An 8,938-nucleotide genomic window follows, 5' to 3' on the forward strand; every position below is an offset into this window, starting at 1 on the left:
AACTGTGTGCTCTGCTTATTTAGCACACTCCCAGTCATTAGGCTGCACTTCTGATTTTAGTGTTTTGTAGAGCTAATGCAATTTATAGTGCATGCCAGCTGCAACTACACAGTTATAAATGCCGACACACAATACCAAGCTGTGCTCCCGTATTGGGATAGCGCACTATATTCTTTGCATTGCTTCTGGCTATTCTTTCATTTTGCTGGCGAGCTACTTAATTTTTCCCGCCGCTCTAAATGCACTTTTCTTGCATAGCGCTGCTGGTCATTTTCCACTGCAGTTTGTCTATACTCTGTTCTCTGTGACTGTTACTTTAACCCATTCAGTACTAGAAAATTCAGAGAAAACTTGCTTAAAGTACCAAAGAATTTTTAGCATTTTTGCTATCCATTTAAACAGAAATAGAGCCTTGCTTTTTTATTTACCTATCAAAACTATTTCTTATAAGTAGACAACCCAAGGTATTAATTTAGACCCATTTTGATGTATATTTGATGCCACTGTTTCACCACTAAATGTGTGATCAGCTAAAAAAAAAAAAAAAAACTTTCACTTTTTCACAATCTTTGGGTTTTTCTTTGAAATTATTTGTATACCACTTGTGCAGTCATAACACACAATTGGTTGTAAAAGCTTCTCTGAGATCCCCTTTGTTTATAAATGGCAGACAAGCATGGCTGCTAATTGCAGCTGAACACTTCTGACGTTCCGCAGTGAAGGGTTAATTAGTTGACAAGGGTAATCGTATTCTAGTGTAATGATTACCCTCCCTACCTGATCTCTCGTCAACAGCTTTCCCTCCAAACCACACTCCTCACTACAATCTTAGGCAGATGTCTACCAGTACCCAGTTTGTAGGTAATATTTTTAAATTATGTTTTTTTCTGTAGTGTATGGGTCCATCCCACCTAACCTCAAGTTATATAGGTGCCCCCATACCCCATTTTTCTGTAATGAAGGGTCCCTCCCCCATCCGCTGATGGGCCACCCACCGCCTCCCGCTTTCCCTCCCACACCTCTCAATGGAGATCGTTACAGTGACACAGTGCCATTGTCTGTAACGATCTGACAATCTGACTTCATATGGTAACGGAGCACTGATAGTGCTCAATTACCATATGAAGACAAGATGCCTGCAGCCCAGGAACAGCAAGTCAGGAGACAACGGAGACGGCATGGACTGCCTGAAAGTCGGATGTAAATCTGTTATGCCGTTTGATGGCCTATTTACCACATGACGTAGAACTACGAGTTATTGATTGAAGGGGTTAAACAAGTGTTGTTATAGTTAAAGGGACAGTCTACACCAGAATTTTTAGTGTTTTAAACGATAGATAATCCCTTTATTACCCATTCCCTAGTTTTGCATAACCAACACAGTTATATTAATATACTTTTTACCTCTGTGATTATCTTGTATCTAAGCCTCTGCAAACTGCCCCCTAATTTTGACTACACTGTCCCTTTAATGGTGTGTATTCTCTAAAAAAAAAAAAGGTCTTGCTTGCACTCTATTGCTTACCTGCTTTTTTCTAGGACTTAACTGCACGAAGTCCCTGTCTTCTTATATCTCCTTAAAGGCATATACTACTGTATATTTGATTTGTGGTAATTGCTGTGGTATTTTCTTGTCTTGAGCTATATGGAACATACCGGAGCAGACCCCATTCATTTAAATATTGATGATCCTTAGAGGGTAGATCCTCTTCACTTATGTAAGTGTATTTTATTATTTTTATTTTTTGCAAACTTACCCCTATTACTGCACCAGCAATTTATGAATGGATCACCTTATGCTCCAGGATATTACATTTTTTGTGCTCACCTGTGTTTGTGATATTGGCGGTCATGCTTACTTCAAGTAAGTTAATAGTCTCTGTCAAACAACCTTATGTTGATTTACCCTAGCATCCTGAATCTCAGAAGATAAGATCGATTAAAAGGTTTCTTTCAGAAACTAACACCTTTTCTGAAGGTGAAGTACTATTGTACTCTAGGGGTACAAGATACAAAGCCTTTTGGAAGTAAAACCCATCAAACAATTGGATTTAATTTTTAGACCTTCTATTAAACCTTTTTTTCTTTTGCAGAAGAGATAAGAGATCGTTACCAAAGAGTGGTCCAAGCCTGGTCTTCCATTTAACCCATCTTCTGTAGTTAAAAAAATTCCAAAGGTGGACGGTGCCATCTCCAACTTAGCGAAATACACTACTATTCCTTTGGAGGCTAGCACTTCATTTTAAACTCCCTGTGGACAGGAGTTTTTTTCCCCCCCTTCAGGACAAGAAGTCTACAGGAAAACGACAGAGCTACTTTCTGCTTGTGTTCCTTTTGTTAATCAAGGAAAAGTAATCCTTTTCATAAAAACGGAATTCTTCCAGATCTTCCTGGAAAGCTATCCCCAATTGGAACAAGACTAAAGAGTCTAAGAAGCCTTCTTCCTCTACTGATTGAAGGTGCAGCTCCTGATGCAGATTTTTATTCTGGTAGGTGGCAGATTCCGCCTTATTCAGAAGGCCTGGTCACAAGCTGTACAAGATCCTTGGGTGTTAAATATAGTTTCCCAAGGGTACAAAATAGGCTGAAAGGGAAATAAAACAAGTTGGGATAGAGACAAAATATAATATGTACTTTAATTACTTTACCTGCAAATTTAAACTGCAGTACCTCACCATTAACCCTTTATTTTTAGTTTCTGAATTTTAAAGCTCTAACCCCCACCCCACATTTCATTCTATGGCTGTATCAATATCTATTGTTGTTTTGGTAGAATGCAAAAGTGCATAGGGATTATCTGCTGGAGCATGCCTAGAAGCTGTGAACTCAGTTGAAATACAATGCCTGTGTCTAAACACTGATAAGAGGTGGTGGAGTTGACTGCTCAGCTATGTAATTCATTTTGCTTATTTTTTAAAATGCTTGCCAGCAATTTTTAAACAATTTTTTTTTTTTTATGCAAACTATTTTAATTAACTCTTTTTAGGATATTCACAGATCTCAAACTGTTTTATGTCCCTTTAAAGTTCAAGGCCTCCTAAAGAGAGGTTTATTTTGCCCCAAAGGACCCTGTGAAAGCACATGCCTTTTTTTTTTTCTTCTGTTCAGGATCTAGATCTCATGGGATTAATGTTCCAATGTCAGAACAAGGCTTGGGTTTTTTTTCTCCAGCCTTTTTATTCCCAAGAAAGAGGGAACTTTCAGGCCTATTCTTGATTTGAAAGCGTTAAAGTTTTCTTTAAATTCCTTCCTTAGATATCATATCAAGTCACACTATGCTAGCACTTGTACAGCAGGAACAATGTTCACGATAGATTTGCAAGATGCTTACTTTCTTTCCTATCCACACAGACAATTACCAGTCAAATTTTCTTTTGGAATAGTTACTGTTCCCAGAATCTTTACAAGGGTTCTAGGAACTTTCTTGTCTAACCAGAGCTCTAGGTATTTTGGTGGTTACATACTAGGATGACTTCTTGGTGCCAGATCCATCTTTACTTTTAGAAAAGTCTCATTTCAACAGGCTTTTGTTGTTTCAGTGAGTCTTTATTTAATGGATCAAAGGTAATCAATCTTACAGGCAACTTGTGCAAGACTTCATTTAATTTCCAATCCTTCAGTAGCCCTATGCATGTGTTGGGCTAAGTATGAGGACTACTCCATCAGACTCATTTACAATTGCTTGGTTTCACATGATTTAACACACCTTTTGCATGCTATGTCAATGGTGCATGGACTAGCTCTGTTTTTCTCTAATGATCTTTTTGGATTCTTCAACAAAGCAATCTCTATCCTGGTGGATGATCTCTAGCCCAACTGTCTAGGGGCATCCTTTGTCCATTCTTCATGGACAATAATCTTGACAGACTTAAGTCTCTCAGATTTAAATATTGTACTGGGGTCCAGGAGAGCATAAGGAGTTTAATCTCCTCTGGAGGTGAGGTTTGCATTACATTTATTACAACTCTGTGCTATCTTCAGGGCCCTTCAGAGATGACCTTTTTATTTTATTTTTTATTTTTTTAAAGAAAAGTCTTATCTGCTTTGTCAAATCGGTTACCAATATCATTTATCAAGTGGGATCTAGCAGTTTTCTATAGATGGAGGTTTGCCAGTTTTTTTAATTTGGACGCAGAACAACTTCTGCAATCCTTATTTCAGACGTGAACAACTGGGAATCAGATTCTTATTCGCCAATCCCTTCATCCTAGGGAATGGTATCTACACCTGGAAGTTTTCAGACATATTGTAGATCAAAGGGATATACCAGATATAGTCCTGTTGGTTTCTCGTTTGTTTAACAAACTTCCTAGTTATTTTGTAAACTTCAGGAATCCACAGGTGGAAATTGTATATGCTCTAGCAACTCCTTTCCTCCAATTGTCCTACTGCCAAGAGTGATATATTCAATAATTCAAGAGCTCGCATGAGTAATTGCTCCAGCTTGATGATGCAGATCTTGGCCAGTGGATCTGGTTCAGACTTCTAGTTGTTATTCTGGGTTTGCCCTTAAGTTACAACCTACTATATCTTTAGGTTCTTTTTTATCATCATGACCTAGAGTCTTTCAACTTGAAGGCTTGGAGTTAGAATGCATAAAATTAAAACAGTTTTTTTATGCTGTAGTTGACACCTTATTACAGGCTTCAAAGCCTGTTACAAGAAAAATCTATCACAAAATTTGTAAAGTTTTACTTTCCTGGTATAAAAAAACTAGGTTTCATCTAGCATGCCATAAGACTTTATTGGGCTTATAGAGTGATATCAGGACAACCAATATCTAAGGTCAGTTTTCTGTCTTTTTGCTACAAGAAAATTGCTAAATTTCCTGACATTCAGAGCATTGTTCAAGCTTTAGTCAGGATAAGACAAGTGATTATTCAATTTTTTCATCCTTGGAACCTTATTTTGGTTCTAAGAGTTTTTTGCAGTTCTCTCCTTTTGAGTCTATATATAGTTTAGACCTTCAGCTTCTCTGTCTGCAGAAGATATTGCTAAAATTAACAACACTTTGCAAACACAAGAGTTTTTGGATTGTCTGCTTCTTTTTGTGAGCCTCTTTACCATTTTTTTCTCCAAGATAAGGTGGTTTTAGAAATAAAATTGGCTTTTTTCAAAAGGTGATTTCTACTGCTATCTTCTATCAGGAGATTAAAATTCCTCCTCTTTGTATAATCCATAAAGAAAGGCTTCCACATAATTTAGTGTAGTGAGAACATTAAAATTTATTTTTACAAGCTAAAAACGGATTTTAGTTGATCCTAAAATTGTTTTCATTTTTCTGATCCACGCAGAGCCAGAAAGCCTCTGTCGTTATTAAAATTTCTTAGCTAATTTTCTTGATTCTCAAGGCTTTCTTTAAAGTGGGGAAGTTTTCCTTTAAGACTCATTTCAGCCCATTATACTGGTTCAGTCTCCACTTCTTGGGTTTCATAAAATGAGGGTTTTTTTATTGATCAAGGCAGCAACATGGTCATCCTTACATTCCTTTACTAATTTCTACCACTTTCATGTTTCATTTTTTTGTTTCTTTTGGTTGGAAAGTCCTCCCAGGCAGCAGTATTTGGTAACTAGATGCCCGCTTTTCAAAAAAAAAAATTGTCCTGCCCAATTTTTTATGTGGACTTCATAGCTTGGGTATTAGTTCCCAGGAGTAATGGCTTGTGTATTCTCACCACCTTATGAAAGAAAACAATGTATGCTTAACAGAAAAATTAATTTCTTTCATGTCAGTGTCCACAAGACCCGTCCATTTTCATTAAATGTATGTAATTTCTTTCTGGCACAAGTTCTAGTACTGTATACACCTCATTTTCCCTGCTTTGTCCTTTCCACTTCTCCTTACTTGGCTATATGTAAGACTAGCATACCAGAGAGGTGGAAGGGATTAAGTACTCTTGGAGTTTTGGGAATCTTTGCCTCCTAGTGGCCAGGAGATGAATACCAGGAGTAATGGCTTGTGAACTCACCACCATGAAAGAAATTAATTTATCATGTAAGCATACATTTTGTTTTTCAGCAGCACATATGCTGTCAGCCCTGTTCTTTAGTATTCAAGCTTAGAGAGCTTGCGGTGGTGTAAAGACATATATTTTGTGTCATACAAGTGAACAGGCATTGTGTTTGAATTCTAGTGCACAAGCACTCACAGCATATGTGCGAATGCCACTAGAATAACTAATAACTTTTACTAATGGAAGTATGTTGGAAAAAATGCTAGTATTTAAAATTGAAATGCACCCATGCACATTTCATTTTTGACCTTTGTATCCATTTAAGTGTAAAGAGTCTGCAGTGTTCTGCTTAGTGATAGGTGAGCACAAAATACTTTATATTTGTCTCTAATTGGCCACAATAAATTGTTGTATCCATGATTTGCTTATGGTTTGCAAAACCTTGTAATTTGTGTTTAAAAGAGAACATACTTAAATGATTTTTGCAATAAAGTGCTTAGTTGTCGTTATAGCAATGCGTTTAATGTCCCTGTCTGCCACTCTGAGCTGTGCAGAATATACTGCTTAATTTGACAGGAATATGAAGAGAGAGCAATGGGCAGCCAGGCACAAATTATCTGATGGTGCTGGTGAGTGGTGAAGGCGAGAAAAGAGGATGTAGCGTCTGATGCTGATTGGCTCTCTCGTCACAAGTTGTGATCTGCATGGTCGGTGTAGATTGGTCAAGCCTGATTTAAAGGTATATGAAAATTACCATAACAACTTTAATGCACTAAGTAGGGATGCACCGAAATTTCGGCCGCAGAAAGTTTCGGCCGAAAATGGCATTTTTGGCTATTTCGGTTTTCGTTTTTTTAGCCTGTTATTTTCGGTAAAATTATTGTGTAGCATGTTTCAAATTTGATGCTAGCCTAGAGCTGCTGTTTAAGTTTATTACTTGACTTACTCTTCTGCATATAATGAGTTTTCTAGGACTATACTTTATTTGGATAATTAGTAAAAAAAAACCTGTTAAATATAATTCTGTTACATAAAACTAAATAAAGAATAATACAGTATATTGATATTTATAATTATTTAAAGTAGGGATGCACCAATTTGCATTTTGGTCACAGAAACATTTTGGCCGAAAATGGCATTATTGTTTGCCTGGTTTTTTTTTTTTTTTTTTTTTCTTGGTAAAATTATTGTGTAACATATTATTGTTTTAAGATATTTTTGTCCAATTTTAGTGTGTTACTTTCAATAAAAGTGTGGGATTTTTTTATTGGCTCTAATTATGCAAAAAAAAAACTAAAAAAATTAATTTGAAAAAATACATTTTCGGTATCAGTTTCGGTTTTCAGCCAAGTGCATCCCGGATTTTCGGATTCGGTTTCGGTCCAGAATTTCCATTTCGGTGCATCACTAGCACTAAGTAAATTAAAAATAGTTTTATGGGGTTTTTAAATGAATCGAGCATTTCTATGTATGAATATTATTCGCAATTAAGTACCCCACTGCATTTGTCTAGCTAGTTAGGGACGGACATAAATAAAGCATTGATCAAACGGTCACTGGATTGACTGTGGGGAGTTAATACTGCTGGTTACGCTGTATCCTCTTTAGGAAATTGGAAAAAAACCACAAGCTTAAGGAATAAAATAAACAGAGAGAAAATAAAGTGTATTGCTTTTATTTATTTAAATTAGAGATTATTTTGTTTTATCTAATTTATCTATCAACATTTTTTTTATCTTTTTGATTGGTTTTATAAAAACAAAATAGAATGTCAATATATATATTTTTTATATACAAAGCAGTGTAACAATAAACCTGCAAAACACTGATACAACGTTTAGTATGGGCAATGATTGTTTATAAGATGTAAATATTTGTATTACTTTATATAATAATGTTTTATATGAAATCCATATTTAAACAGACTGTACATATTACATCTTATACATTTAAGGCTACATACTCAAATGGAGTGGGGATAACTGGCTATGAGAGCAGATCTGTACAGTATGTGTGAAGCTCCAACACGGAGCTGGGTAAAGGACCACTAAACACATTAGAATAGCATAATCCATTAAAGGGACAGTCTACACCAGAATTGTTATTGTTTAAAAAGATAGATAATCCCTTTATTACCCATTCCCTAGTTTTGCACAACCAACACAATTATATTACACTTTTTACCTCTGTGATTACCTTGTATCTAATCCTCTGCAAACTTCCCTCTTATTTCAGTTCTTTTGAAAGACATCCATTTTAGCCAATCAGAGCTGGCTCACCTGAACTCCACGTGCGTGAGCACAGTGTTATCTATATGACGCACATGAACTAACACCCTCTAGTGGAGAAAAACTGTCAAAATGCCCTGAGAGAAGAGGCGGCCTTCAAGGGCTTAGAAATTAGCATATGAACCTTCTAGGTTTAGCTTTCAACTAAGAATTCCAAGAGAACAAGGCAAAAGTGGTGATTAAAGTAAATTTGAAAATTGTTTAAAAGTACATTCTCTATCAGAATCATGAAAGTTTATTTTGGAATAGTCTGTCCCTTTAATGCACAATCAAAGGACAATGTAATAGCAATTAATCTAAATTTCATAGTAGTAGATTTTTTTTCTGACAAATTTCAAAGTTAGTTCCATTTTACTTCCCACTGCATCATGTGACAGCCATCAGCCAATCACACAATGCGCATATATATTCCGTGAATTCTTGCACCTGCTTAGTAGGAGCTTTTGCCTCAGAAAGTGTGTATAAATTTTTTTTTGTACATTTGTTGAATTAAAAAAATGTTTTAAATTGTGTGCTCTACCTGAATCACGCAAGTTTAATTTTGACTTTAGTGTCCCCTTTTAACTAAATTTATTCTGCAAAAGTGTGTAAACACCTCTTATCTATGTTACTGTTGGGGAGTTTGGTAGGTGGATCCCAGTGGAGATGTGTCGCAGATCTTGAGTGGGCGGGAGAGGAGAAACTGAAGTGCTGAAC

The sequence above is a fragment of the Bombina bombina genome, chromosome 2, assembly GCF_027579735.1.
Source record: "Bombina bombina isolate aBomBom1 chromosome 2, aBomBom1.pri, whole genome shotgun sequence".
NCBI lineage: Eukaryota > Metazoa > Chordata > Amphibia > Anura > Bombinatoridae > Bombina > Bombina bombina.